Source organism: Prionailurus bengalensis, chromosome C1 (assembly GCF_016509475.1).
Source record: "Prionailurus bengalensis isolate Pbe53 chromosome C1, Fcat_Pben_1.1_paternal_pri, whole genome shotgun sequence".
NCBI lineage: Eukaryota > Metazoa > Chordata > Mammalia > Carnivora > Felidae > Prionailurus > Prionailurus bengalensis.
In genome coordinates, this window is record NC_057345.1 from 115,780,359 (window position 1) to 115,795,170 (window position 14,812).

Genomic DNA, 14,812 nt, shown 5'->3' on the forward strand with positions numbered 1-14,812 from the left:
GGGGAAAGGAAAGGAAATATTAGCATGAAAATACGTATACACACATTAGTCAATATATGAAGCGATATTGTTTCCTCAGTTTCCTTTGACTGGGCATGTGATCCATTGGGAACGTCCTGCCTATATTTATGTCTGAGAGTCTATCTTCATTTAAAAATGCGCTCAAGTTAATTTCAGCAGGTACAGTAGATGCAGAACTCACTTATCTATATGATTTCTAACAGACCATCACATTCAATAGAAGTTAATTACGTCATGAGGTCACCAGGATGATAAATACAGAATAATTAAGTTGAATGCATGTTTAGGTTTCAGATATCTCTGATATCACAGGTAGTTCTCAGCAGATGAGAAATTCTTATTTTATGAATATCAATAACTTTGCAAATTTCCAGAAGGTATGAACAAGTAACTAGAAGTATATGTCATTAGCATAATGTTTAATAATGTCTTAAAAGTCACTCATGAGAAAAGATTTTAAATTCAGATAGGGTGATTAATGGAATTTTAGAATTAGAGGAACACTTTTAAGTAGTATACTCCAATCCCTCATTTTTGTGGAGATTTTTCTAACCTCATGTAGTAAGTTAAGATGCCATGATTGGGAGAAATTATATCAGTTAGCATTGTGCTACATTGTAAGTATAAAAATATGATGATAGTGGCTTGATCAAATAAATGGTAACAACCTAAAAGTAGCCAGTCTTATATCACTCAGGAATAGTTACTTGAGGGTGTTGTTTCCGGTATAGGCAGGCTATTTGTTTCTTTCTACAGGGCCACTCTTAGTATGTAACTTTCATCCTCATGGAACCAAGAGAGCCCATGCTCCTTTGAGTACCTTGTCCACATTCCAGGAAAGGTTAAATGAAAAATCAAAAGGGGCACCTGTGGCTCAGTCAGTTAAGGGTCTGACTTTGGCTCAGGACATGATCTCATGGTTTGTGAGTTCAAGGCCCACATCGAACCCACACTCTAACCACCTTATACTTTATCTTTTTTTCATCATCAATAACCTATAAAAATACTATTATTATTCTCAATTCACAATTAAGATATGACTTTAAGAGACTAAATGACAGATATGATGTGAGATAATACTAAAAAAATGAACCCTGGTCAATCTGACTCCAAAGTTCATGTTTGTAAACCATGGGATATCCTGCATATGTAGGTCATTGGTGAGTGGAAAAGCTCAGATTCTGGCTCTTTCGTTTGTAACTGTGCCCTATCCCAAGGCTGGTATGAAACTGTTAGTATGTTCATTTGAAATCTCTTTATAAGGTAAAATTTCAGCTACTTGGACATCATAAATTATTCATAGAAAATAAACCATTTAAACACACTACGGCTATCAATTATTTTTATATTCTTATTTAAGTTCCAATAAGGATAATAAATATAAATTTAATTTGATTATAAATTTAGATCAAGCATATAGATTAAAGAATGATAAGCTATAGACAGCTCAATTATGCTACAAAATGATCTGTTGCTTTGAATCATCACTTGAAATTAAATATAGCTTCTCCCCACACGGATTCTAAAAATCACACATTTTATTTCAAAAATGCAAGTTGTTTATTTTATCTTTTCACTATTTAAAAAGATTACATGGAATCTTTATTTGCAAATGTCATATTTATGCACAAAACTTTATCTGTCATTTTCTTGGTTTAGTTCCCTGAAGACAGAAGGTGGTATGTAAGCAACATGATCCTGGCCCACTGTGAAATTTGTTTATAATGAAAATAATTTTAGACACATTAGAAACTCTGAGTCTGTGAAGCTGCCAATGCATTTTTCCCCATATATTTGCAAAGAATATAAAAAGAAAAAAGAGGAACTTTCTCTATAGGGAATAAAAGGTAGGCTTGGCATTGTGATTTTCTTATATTTTAAATTGTGAATTAATTCATACTTAATATTAAAGAAAATATATACTCAGTATATATATATATATATATATATATATATATATACTTATATATAAAATATATAACTAGTTTAAAAGTGTTAATATTTTACCATATTTAATTTAAGCCTTTTTAATTTTAAGCATGGAAAATATAGGTAAGCGCAAACATCTCTCTCAATCCTTTCTCAATATTTTTCTCCCCAAAAGAAAAACAGCAAAGCTAATTGTATCACTCCCACTATATTTGAATATATTCATTAAAACAGAAACTATAGTATCATTTAAGATTAAAATATGTCACAATTTTAACAATTTAATTACCAGAATCATATTGCACATATTTTTAAACAAATTGCTTATTTTTGTCAACATTATCTTTTCAGGATTCGTGTGTATGTGTTTTATTTAATTCAGCTGCTGAATAATATTTGATTATTTTGAATTTATTAATTTTAAATGCATTTATTCCTCTTTTAATGGACATTCCTGCTTGTCCATGATCTTAATTACAAACAATGCTTGGAACATTATTAAATTCCACTTTCGTAAGAATACAAACGAAGGTGCTGCTTCTCAAGTCTATGCTTCCTAGTTGATTAAAATAGTGAAACACAGGGGCCCCTGGGTGGTTCAGTTAGTTAAGCATTCTATCCTCAATTTCAACTCAGGTCATGATCTCATGGTTCCTGAGATTGAGCCCTACCTCGGGCTGACAGCATGGAGCCTACTTGAGATTCTCTCTCTCTCTCTCTCTCTCTCTCCCTCTCTCTCTTTCTCTCTCTCTCTGCCCCTCCCCTGCTCCTGCTCTCTTTTTCTGTCTCAGAATAAAAAAAAAAAAAAAAACTTTAAAAAACAGTAGAACACAATTAGTCCTGAAAAGTGATTTTCACAGTTTTTAAGCTAGCATATATGAGTATTCCTAGACTGTCATACCCTTAAATTATGCTTGGTATTATCAGAGATTTTTCATTATTTGAATTTCTGGCTATGAAATAGCATATCTTTGATTCATAGGGATATAAACTTTTTCAATATTTATTGGAGATTCAAATTTTTCTTTTAAACTGACTTTTCATGTTCTTTGTATGTGTTTTCCTATTCACTTCCCTTTTTATTTTAGTTTTCTCAAAACTTTTCATAACATACAAATATATTTTTTTTAATATATGATGTAGATACCAGTTTTTAAGAGAGCTACAAATATTTTCCTCTATTCCAAGGCTTATATTTCAGCTTGTTGGTCTTTAATACAGTCAAACGTATCTGTGTTTTCCTTTTCCATGTGCACAAAACAAATATTCCTGACTTTTTCCATTTGCTAGAAGGGACCCTTCTGACCCCTTCTCCCCATATATAATACAGCACCTTGCCATTTACTGTACCCATTTAATATTCTTGGAAATATAAATATACGTAGCAAGGTTTTAGATGTGTGAAAATGACTGAACACACACTGCTTTTTTGAGTATCAACCTACATCTACGTATATTTCACAACTCTAATTATTAATGAAATTTCAATAATAAGGCAAAAAGGTATCCATGCACTGTGGGGCAAATATCAGTTGTCAACATCATGATCATTTTATCCTAATAGAGTATTCATAGGAAATAGGCTATATATTTTGTTAGACTTTCATATTTTAACAACTGAAAATTAACACAACTTAAAATTAATTAGGTGAGACATAGGAAAGCTCATCTCTTCATTAACCTTTTTCATAGGCTACTGAAATCTCAAGATACAATAAAGTCCTGGATTAATTGCTGAATAGATATGTCTAAGTTTGAAAGAATTTTACTTTTCTTGATACTTTGAATTACTGAGTATTCTGGGCTTTGATTATTGAAAGGAATTCTGTTTTCTTTAATTGTTACAATTCTAGGAACTCCCTTTGAAAGCAACTTTTTATTGTTATGAACTTCTAGCATTCTTTTAAAACCACATATGTCTCTACAAAAATTTACTTCATCTCAAATGAATTTAACAGTCACATGACTTTGAAAGTGGATATCCTTCCTTGTCAATTTTTTAAAATGTTTATTTATTCTTGAGAGAGACAGACAGACCATGAGCAGGGAGAGGAGGGACAGAGAGAGGGAGACACAGAACCCGAAGCAGGCTCCAGGCTCTGGGGCTCCAACTCATGAATCATGAGATCATGACCTGAGCCAAAGTCAGAGGGAGGCTTAACCGACTGAACCAGGCGTCCCAGAGTTTTACTTTTTAAAAATTTTTTTTCAACTTTTTTATTTATTTTTGGGACAGAGAGAGACAGAGCATGAGCAGGGGAGGCGCAGAGAGAGAGGGAGACACAGAATCGGAAACAGGCTCCAGGCTCTGAGCCATCAGCCCAGACCCTGATGCGGGGCTCGAACTCACAGACCGTGAGATCGTGACCTGGCTGAAGTCGGACGCTTAACCGACTGTGCCACCCAGGCGCCCCGAGTTTTACTTTTTAAATAGCATTTCCATGATAGCTACTTAATTTGAGCGCATTTTAATATTTGTGTTGGGTGCTGGATCTGAATACCTCTGGCACACCTCTGGGGCAGCTGACAGAAGCAAATACAATCTAATGTGGGATTACCATCAACCCAGGAGACGCGTTAAAAATTCACATATATTACATTTATATTATGGACCCAATAATAAATTATATAGGTATGATTTTCTGCAATTTAATTTTAAGTAAGAAAAGGTAAAAGTTCATTTAAACTATTATGCTTACATGATAATATTTACCGGTGATTATTTATTTATTTATTTATTTGGACTTGAATTACTGTCCAGGATCTCTTGTTTTTAGCCTGCAGAACTTCCTTTACTGTTTATTGTAAGGCAGATCTGTTAGCAACACATTTTCTACTGTTTTTTTTTTTTTAATCTGAGAAAGGTTTTATTTTATCTTCATTTTGAAAAATAGCCTTTCTGGATATAAGATACTTGCAAGGTTGACAGTTCTTTCTCTGGGTATTATGACTGTTATCCCATGCATTTCTGGCACTCATAGTTTCTGTTGAGAAAATTACTATTTCTCTTATTGGTTTCGCTGCAAGCAAAGGGTTGTTTTTTTTTTTTTTCCCCCTTTGTTTTATTCAAGATTTTTCTCCTGGTTCTTGATTTCAACATTTTTACTATAAGTCTGTTTCTCAATCTTTTTATGTTTATCGTACTTGGAATTCATCAAGCTTTCTGGTTATAGGTTCTGGTTTTTCTTTTTAAAAATTTTTTTTTTCAACATTTATTTATTTTTGGGACAGAGAGAGACAGAGCATGAACGGGGGAGGGGCAGAGAGAGAGGGAGACACAGAATCGGAAACAGGCTCCAGGCTCCGAGCCATCAGCCCAGAGCCCGACGCGGGGCTCGAACTCACGGACCGCGAGATCGTGATCTGGCTGAAGTCGGAAGCTTAGCCGACTGCGCCACCCAGGCGCCCCTAGGTTCTGGTTTTTCAATAAATTCAGGAAGTGTTCAGCATTATTTCTTTGAAGGTATTTTCTTTTCCTTTCTCTCTCCTCCTTCTTGTCCTCTAATGACATACATATATATATATATATATATATATGTATATATATATATATATACACATATATATATGTCCTCTAATGATATACATATATATACATATACATATATACATATATATACATATATACATGTATACATAGATATATATACATATATACATGTATACATATATACATATATATATATTAGACATATATATGTCCTCTAATGATATATATATATCAACATATACGTGTATACATATATACATATATCTATATATCTATGTCTGTATATCTCTCTCTATATTAGTACACTTAATGGTAACCTACTTTTTTTTCTGGGCCTCTATTTGTCTTTATTCTTGTTTTTTTCTGTTCTTTAGCTCATGTAACCTCTATCTTCAGCTTGTATACTCTTTATCAATATATCTTCAATTTTATTTATTCTTTTTTCTGTTAGTTGAAATTTACTGTTGAGACCCTGTAGTATTTTTTTAAATACTCACTTGATATGTTTCACAGTGGTCTGCACACAGCAGAAAATGGGTTAGTAACCTCAGAGATATATTAAAACAGATTATTCAAATAGAGAGAGAAAGAAAACAGACAAATAAATACAGTATATCAAATAATATGTTGACTGAGTCTCAAAAAGTGAAGAGAAAAAAATGGAGTAGAGGCAATATTTGAAAAGATAAAAGTTAAGTTTTTTTAAGAGGATGAACGTTATCTACCACGCATTGAAAAAGCCTAGTGAACAAGATTAGTATCAAGCAAAATTAAATACAACACTCCCAAAGGAAGAAAAACCCAAATATACAAATCAAATATATAGTCAAAAAAACAAATACACCACAGTCATATTACTGAAAACAAAACAAAAAGAAAAATCTTTAAATCATCCAGGAAAAAAAAAACTAATAGTAAGCATTAAATAGAAAGATAATGCTAAGTATTAATCTAAAGCTATAACTTAAAATATATGTCATAAAGTAATAAACTAAAAGAAGAAATAGACAAATTCACACTCAGATGGAGATTTTTGCACGTGTCTTTGCAGCTGACAGAATAGGTAAAAAATCAGTAAGTAACTGTGATTTGATTGACAGTATTAACTAACATAAATTATTTGATTACCTAATAATGACAAAAGTTGTAATAGTGGATGTGACAGAGTTATAGACTGGGAAAAGATACAAGGCACCTTATGAGATTCATACATGTTTTATATGTTGTCTCAGCAGTTGACACACGGAAGTAAACACATGATAACATCGTTAAAGTAAATTTAATGATATCACACTTTATGCACTTTTTAGTGATTTTCTATGCCTCCTTTATTAATAAAAAAGAAACATGTAAGTGAGAAAAATAATTAAATACAGAATAAGGAGTAAGATGGTAGAAAGAATGGTAAACAAATCACTTACATTTATTTATAATGATACAGGTAAATATAAACAATATATAAGCAGTTAAAGATTTTGGAAGTAAAAACAAACAATGCAGCAATAAAAGAATCAACAAGATAAAAGCATGGAAGGGGTTATTAGATTTAAAGGGTCTTGCGGTGCCTGGGGGCTCAGTCAGTTGAGCGTCCAATTTCGGCTCAGGTCACGATCTTGTGGTTCCTGGGCTCCAGTCCCACATCAGGCTCTGTGCTGATGGCTCAGAGCCTAGAACTTGCTTTGGATACTGTGTCCCTCTCTCTCTATCCCTCCTCCGTTTACACCCTCCGTTTCTCTCTGAAAATAAATAAAAGAAACATTAGATAAATAAATAAATAAATAAATAAATAAATAAAATACTTTCCTTTTACAAAAAGAATAAAGGATCTTAAGTTCCTTTCCTTTTTTGGTTGTGGGTGACTAAAATATCAACTTCAAGACTTCTACAATCCCATATCTGTTAACATTTAAATGTAGATCTCCACTTTCAAGAATGGCAGACATGGTAATAATCCAAGGCAAGTCTATCAATGAGAACTTTAGAAAATGGGTAACGTCTATAGGATTTGTTTAAGCACATCCTGAGCTACCCAGGATGACAAATGTGGGCTTTGTCTTGAAATCTAAGCACGTTTAAGGCAACCCTTTTAAAGTTCTTTTCTGCTAACTCTGCCACCTCTGGGATTCTTACGTTTGTTTCTTTTGACTGATTTAATTTCAGATTCTAGGTCAAATTGTTTAGCTCTTTTGTATAGCCAGTAATGTATGACTGGGTGATGGATACTGTTAATCATATGTTGCCTGACGTTTTCATTTCCTTACGCATGGAAGACTTTCTTCTGGCAGACAGTTATGTTACTCACAGAAGCTGGATCCTTTTAAGGTGTTTTTAAACTTTGTTAGCCCAGGTAAATAAACAGACTTTTTATAGGAATAATGTAGCCCTGAAAACTGCTTCTTTTCTCATCTGCAGAATAAGGGGGAGATCACAGCAGTACCTACTTCATAGAGTTATTCTGATAATTAAATTCCTTAATCTGTGTAAATACCTTGGGATGGTGCTTGGTGCATAGTATGATCTACTGTGATCTATTATTAATGCTATTACTCATATTATCTATTAGTGAGTCAGCAGGGTAAAGAAGGGAAGGACAAAAGAAAACACTGTCAATACAAAAAATAAGTAAAAATAACTATTGAAAACGTTGGGGCAACAAGAAAGTAAAAATATGCAATGTTTTACATAAATTCCAATGTTTCGATAGTTGTAGAGCCGAATAGGATGCAATAGAAAAGTAATATTTTTTCCTAATTGCATAAAAAGTAAATAAATATATGAGACTGATAGGTAACACCTTCAAGAGCATAGAAATGAAAGTTGGCAAACTTAGTATCAGATGAAACAACTTTGATAAATGCATTATTGCAAGAAAAAAAGTCTTGTACCCACTCCCCCCTCACTTAACACATCATGTGCTACAAGCTTTAAGTGCCGGATTCAAGTCTAATTCTCAGACACTGTCGCTCATGGCCATATTTCAGCCAAAATGGCCTGGTGATGATCTTGGGCAAAAGTCGAAGCTCAGCAAATGTCTACTTGTTTGAACAAAAGAAGAAACCTAGAAAGAAAAGAGATATAAATGGCCTATGAGAATTATATTCATCAGTTTCTAAAATATTTAGAAATATTAGGGATCGAACTGTTAATATTATTTTTCATAGCAATTTAGCAATTTATGATTACTATTTACGGCTGCTATTTATCATTATATAGCATACTATATTATAGGTAAATTTATCTTATTCAACATACAGCATAATAATTTTTATTATATACTCATGTCTGATTACAGTTATATATTACCTTATATATTATGATTACTTTATATGTTATCATTTCTAATTTATATGTAGATAATTTTCATTGTTCAAATTAGGGTTTGCCATTTAGTTTCTTTACATTAATTTCCAACTCAGGGATATACGATTACTTAAAATGGAAACATTTTCCTCTAGAAGTGCAAAAGAAGTCTTTAGTTAGTTAATTTCCAAATAGTTGTTCCTAGCGGTAGCTATTAACTGCCCTTGTATGCTTTGTTCATAATATACAGAATTTAACCCAACCACCTTTTATGCCTAATGCTTTTCAGTGATTAGGTTTCTCACAGAATGAATAAGTTACAAAAAAAGAGAGAAGCAATTAAAAGTGAATTGAGTAAATTAAGTATTTGAATCTATTAATGTACCACTATGGAGCAGTTAATTTCTTTAAATCTGGGGGGAAATGAGAAAATAAACAGAGGTATATAATGACTATCATTTTATACAGTCTTTTTAATTAAAATAGCCTTGCCTTGGATACTTTTAGATTTCCAATTATAATTACCTTTTGGGTTTTATTTTGCAAAATACAGATTTGAAACAAGAATCTTTGATTCATTACTTTTAGATAGATTGAGGTTTTGGAAGAGCCTGTAAACTCAAAAAAGGCATGGCCTCTGGATAATGGCATGACCAGCTTTTATAATGCAAATCACATGTATAAACTTTTAATAGCCTGTGTTTCAGTAGTCCAGTTTCTGTCTAGAATCTCTGTTTTCTGTCTCGAATCTCTGTGGTTAACTACGTAATAATTGGTCTAAAATGGTGTGAAGTGTGTCCAAATATCACACGTATTATCAGCTGGATTTTGTAATTTCACTGATGAATTTTCAATGACCCCTCCATATATAATCAATGAGTCAGCCTCATAGATGGTGTCTGTTTAACAGAGGTAGATCTAAATCTTAGTAGGCCTGAACCTATATCATTTTTAGGATCTTTCTTTCGGGGAAAAAATATATGCAAGTAGTTATGTGAATGGATCCTTATTTAGGAAAAATACATATCACAAACACAATATTATAAATGTACAAGAAAGAAGGTTTGCAATGTACAGATGGTATAATTATTTTTAATTAATCCTTTACGCACCTTTGTGATATGTTTTCTTCCTACACTTTTAGATTTTTATTCTTTGTCCTTTACATGACAAAAATTTGAAAATAAAATTTTCGATAGCTGGAAAAAAAGATTTTATCATCTTTTTTTTTATTTCCTCCCTTGCTTAAGGTTAATTTTTTAATAAATATTCCTGCATTGTGACAAAGGCTAACTTTTAAATAAATATTCCTTCAGTGTGACAACTTGGTTTTGAAAATCCGTAAAAATTTTCAGATTAAATTAAAACATCCATATAAGGAAAATAAAAAAAAAAATTGATGAATGAAATCAAAGAAGAACTAAATACATAAAGAGAAAGTCCATGTTCATGGACTTTAACATAGTCAAGGTGTCCGTTGTTCACAACTTGATCCAAAGCCATCCCATATAAAATCCCAGCAAGTTGTTATATGGCCAATATTCACAAAACAACTTGCAAGGATTCTAAAGTTTACATGGAAAGGTGAAGCTGGTCTGATTCATAAACAGATTCCATATAAACAAGTTTATATGGATGGGTAAAAAATCCAGATGGTCAATACAATATTGAAGGAGAATAGCAAAATTGGAGGACTGTTACTACCTGAATTCAAGAATTAATATAAAGCTACACTATTCGAGAGGGTGCAGTATTGAAGTAAAGATAAATAAATATATTAATGGAACAGAATAGAGAGCCCAGAAATGGACCGACATAAATCTAGACAGCTAATCTTTGATGAAGAAGCAAAGGCTGTGTAATAAACAAAAATAAGTTTTTTCAACAAATGGTGTTGAACAATTGGACACCACATACAAAAAAATAAAATAAAAGATAACAATGAAGCTAGACACAGACTTTACCCCTTCACAAAGATTAACTTGAAATGGGTTGCAGACCAAAAGTTAAAACACAAGCTATAAAACTTCCAGAAGATGACATAGGAGAACATCTAGATGACTGTATCTGGTGATAACTTTTTAGATACAACATCAAAGACAAGACCCATGAGAGAAAGAATTGATACATCGTACTGCATTAAAAAAAATGCTTTGTTAAAGAAAGCCAAGAGAATGGGAAGCCAAAAACAGACTAGGAGGAAATATTTGCAAAAGACATATTTGATTAAAACACTTGTCCAAAATATACAAAGAACCCTTAAAACTCATTGAAAAGAAAACAAAACAACCTTATTTTTTAAATGTTTATATATTTTTGAGACAGAGAAAGAGACAGACTGTGAGCAGGGAAGGGGCAGAGAAAGAGGGAGACACAGAATCTGAAGCAGGCTCCAGGCTCTGAGCTGTCAGCACAGAGCCCAATGTGGGGCTCGAACTAACGAACTGTGAGATCATGACCTGAGCCGAAGTCAGACACCCAACCAACTAAGCTACCCAGGTGCCCCCAACCAACCTTATTAAGAAGTGGGACAAAGACCTTAATAGACACCTTATTCAAGAAGGTATACAAATGGTAAACACGCACATGAAAAGATGGTCCTCACTGTATGCAACCGGGGAAATGCCTTGTAAAATGAACTCTCACTGTATACCTATTGAATGGCCCAAATCCAGAACCCTGAAAACAAATGCTGATGAGGATATAAATTATCATGAATTCTTTCCCATTGCTGTTGGAAGTACAAAATGGTACAAATACTCTGGAAGAGAGTGTGGCGATTCTTTACAACAGTAAACTCCTACTATAAGATCCAGCAATCACATTCTGGTTTTATTCAAATGAGTTGGAAACCTATGTCCACACCAAAACCTGCACAGAGATGTTTATAATAGCTTTTTTTCATAATTGCAAAACCCAGAAGAAACCAAGGTGTCCTTCAGTAAGTGAATAAATAAATAAACTTTGTAACATCCAGACAATAGAATATTATTCAGTGTCAAAAGAAATGAGCTACCAAGACATGGGAAAACCTTAAGTGCATATTACTAAGTGAAATAAATCAATCTGAAAAGGCTACATGCTTTATTATTCCAACCATAGGACATTCTAGGAAAGGCAAAACGATGAAGATACTAAAATAATGAGTGGAACAGAGAGGATTTTTAGGTTAGTAACACTACTCCATACGATACTATAATAGTCCATAGATGTCTTTATATACTTTTCCAAACCCATAAAATATAACACAGAGTGATTCCTAATATAAACTGTGGAGTTTGGGGGGTGCCTTGGTGTCTCAGTGGGTTAATTTCAACTCTTGATTTCACCTCAGGTCATGATCTCATGGTCCCTGAGTTCGAACCCCTGATTGGGATTCTCTCTCCCTCCCTCTCTCTCTGCCCCTCCCTGGTTCGCTCTCTCTCTCTCTCTCTCTCTCCCTCAGAATAAATAAATAAACTTTAAAATATTTTTTAAACAATGGTGAACTTTGGGTGATACGAATATGTCAGTGTAGATCCATCAGTTGTAAACAATGTACCACTTTGGTGGAGGATGTTGATAATAGGGCAGGGTATGCATGTGTAGGTGGTAAATGGGAGAGAAATCTCTGTACCTTTCTCTCAATTTTGCTGTAAGCCTAAAACTTCTCTAAAAAAAAAAGAAACTTCTGATTACAGTAAAATTTGAGAAGAATTCTATCAAATTTCTTCTATTGTGTGCTGAACGTTTCAGGACATTTTAATTACCCATACAACGACTATTCTTATATACTCTCTGAATTAAGGACCACTCACTAAACACATTGCCAAACTCTAGAGATCCTTGGTAAATTCGCTTTGTTAACTGCCTCTCACATCTCTTCTACTTTTACATTTCCAGTGCAGGAGGGGCCTAACTTATTTGTCTCACTGCCACGTTGTATGAAACTTCACTCTACATGTTCATTTATTTGTCACCCACCATAAATTGGGAGCCAAAGTAATACTGCACTGTCTAGGAAACACTGAAAAGTGTAGCTCTTCATGGAATGGACCATGGAGAATAGGGAAGCATGGGGAAAGCTCTTAAGGTAATGAATAATTTTTATCATATCCGCAGGAATAGAAAAGTGCTTGGAATAGGGTAAGATATGTTTGTGAGCAATTAGATTTTAAGATGTTCAATACGTTTCTCACTATGGTAATCTCAAATCTGTACTTTCTTTCACTAATGATACTTTTCATCTCTGAGAAGACAGTAGTTCTTCTCCAATATATTCACCTATTGAACTTGGCCTTTTCTTAATGCATTGCTACTCCAATATCTTTCCCTTCACTCACTCCTGCTGCTTTCTCCTTTGATCTCCCACACTCCTTGTTACTCAAATACATCAGACATGATTCTGCCTCCAAATCTTGTTATAAGCCATTCTCTCTGCTTGTAAGAGGATAACCCTTCTAAGTTTTCAAACATTCACTCAGTCTCATGTTCTAAATAAGACTTCTCCTGATTTCATTATGTAAAATTTCAACTCTCTTTATTCTCTTAAAACTCCAGATATCCTTTGCCCTGCTCTGTATTTTTCAAAACATTTTTTTCTTGTACTTGTGGTACTTGTTGTGTGCCACAAAATCTAAAGTAGTGTTTCTTTGTTTGGTTCACCGATGTCAAGCAAAGTATCTAGCACATAGTAGATACTTAGTTGAGAATCCCTGCATGAATTAGCTTATAGCTCACACACTTTGGCAATCTATTTTGGGGTTGCTCTTTTTGAAAGGGATAAAAAATAAAAGAGAACAGATATTAAGGATTGACTACGAGATAGATGAGGAGAGATAAACACAATCTATCATTTTTTCTCGGGCTTAGCCAATTGCCCTTCACAGAAATAGGAGACATCAATGATACAAATAAACCACTGTATTTGAAAAAGAAGGGTCAATAGAGTGCTGAAACTCTAATTTTGCTGATAGTTGATGAGTATTAGCTGACTGACAGGCTTAGGTAGCGACATGTAAACCACGGCAGAATTCATCAGTCAAAGTCACCCTTTGTCAACATATGAAGGTATTTTATTTGACATGAAGGACATGATTTAGTGCAGAAGATTTTTTTTCATTTTCTTTCCTATTTACAACGACTTCCTCTTTACATCACGTCCGTGGACATACTTGTTCAATAGCTTCTCTGTGTTTGCTTTGATCAGCCTCTCAGCATTTTGTACATATCCTAAAGGCCTCTAAATGTCTGGTCTCTAAATGTCTGGAAAATGGTCTCTAAATGTATGGAAAAGAATCTGTTCCAACATTATATTTTGTGTCCTGATGCTATGAAAACTATTTTTAAAAATACGAATTCCCTTCAACAGTTTCATGTAACATTCTCACTGAACTTTTTTTCTTTCGTTCATGTAAATAAGAAACATATATATGTATATACACACACATACATATTCTAACAGCATATCCTTCATAACAGATTTTCTCCTTTGCTATTTCAGTGAACCCTTGATCAGATTCTTCAATTTGAAACGGCAATATCCTACTTAATACATGTGGCAATAAAATTTAATGCACATAAATTACTTAGTCCTCACAAACTCTTAAATGTTTTGGGATTATTTATTGATGGAACGGTTCACCTGGTGATACTTTTCCATTCATAAAGCCAATAAGCCCTCTAGCACCATTTTTCTCAACCTGGAGTACTGGCCCCAAAGATAATCTCCTTTTCACCAAGGCTCATACACTTACTATGTTTGCCGATAGCACAATGTGACAACAGCAGGGACCAAAACTGAGCACTCCTTATTTCACCGTCCCCTTAGGAATCCAGCCAGACATTTGGGGGGGGGTTAGTATTTTTTATGTACCATAATTGACATCTACTCTTAACGTGGATTTGTCAATCCTGTTTGCAGTGTGTCTATTGGTACAAGCACTCAAAGGTTTACAGGTTGTCCAATACAACAACACAAAACCCCCAATGACATAGTTCCAGCCCAAGAAACTATTTACTAGCACGGGGGTACAAGGGTAGGTACATGGCCACAAGGACCACTTGTCCTCTTATACACTATGTCATGAAAAT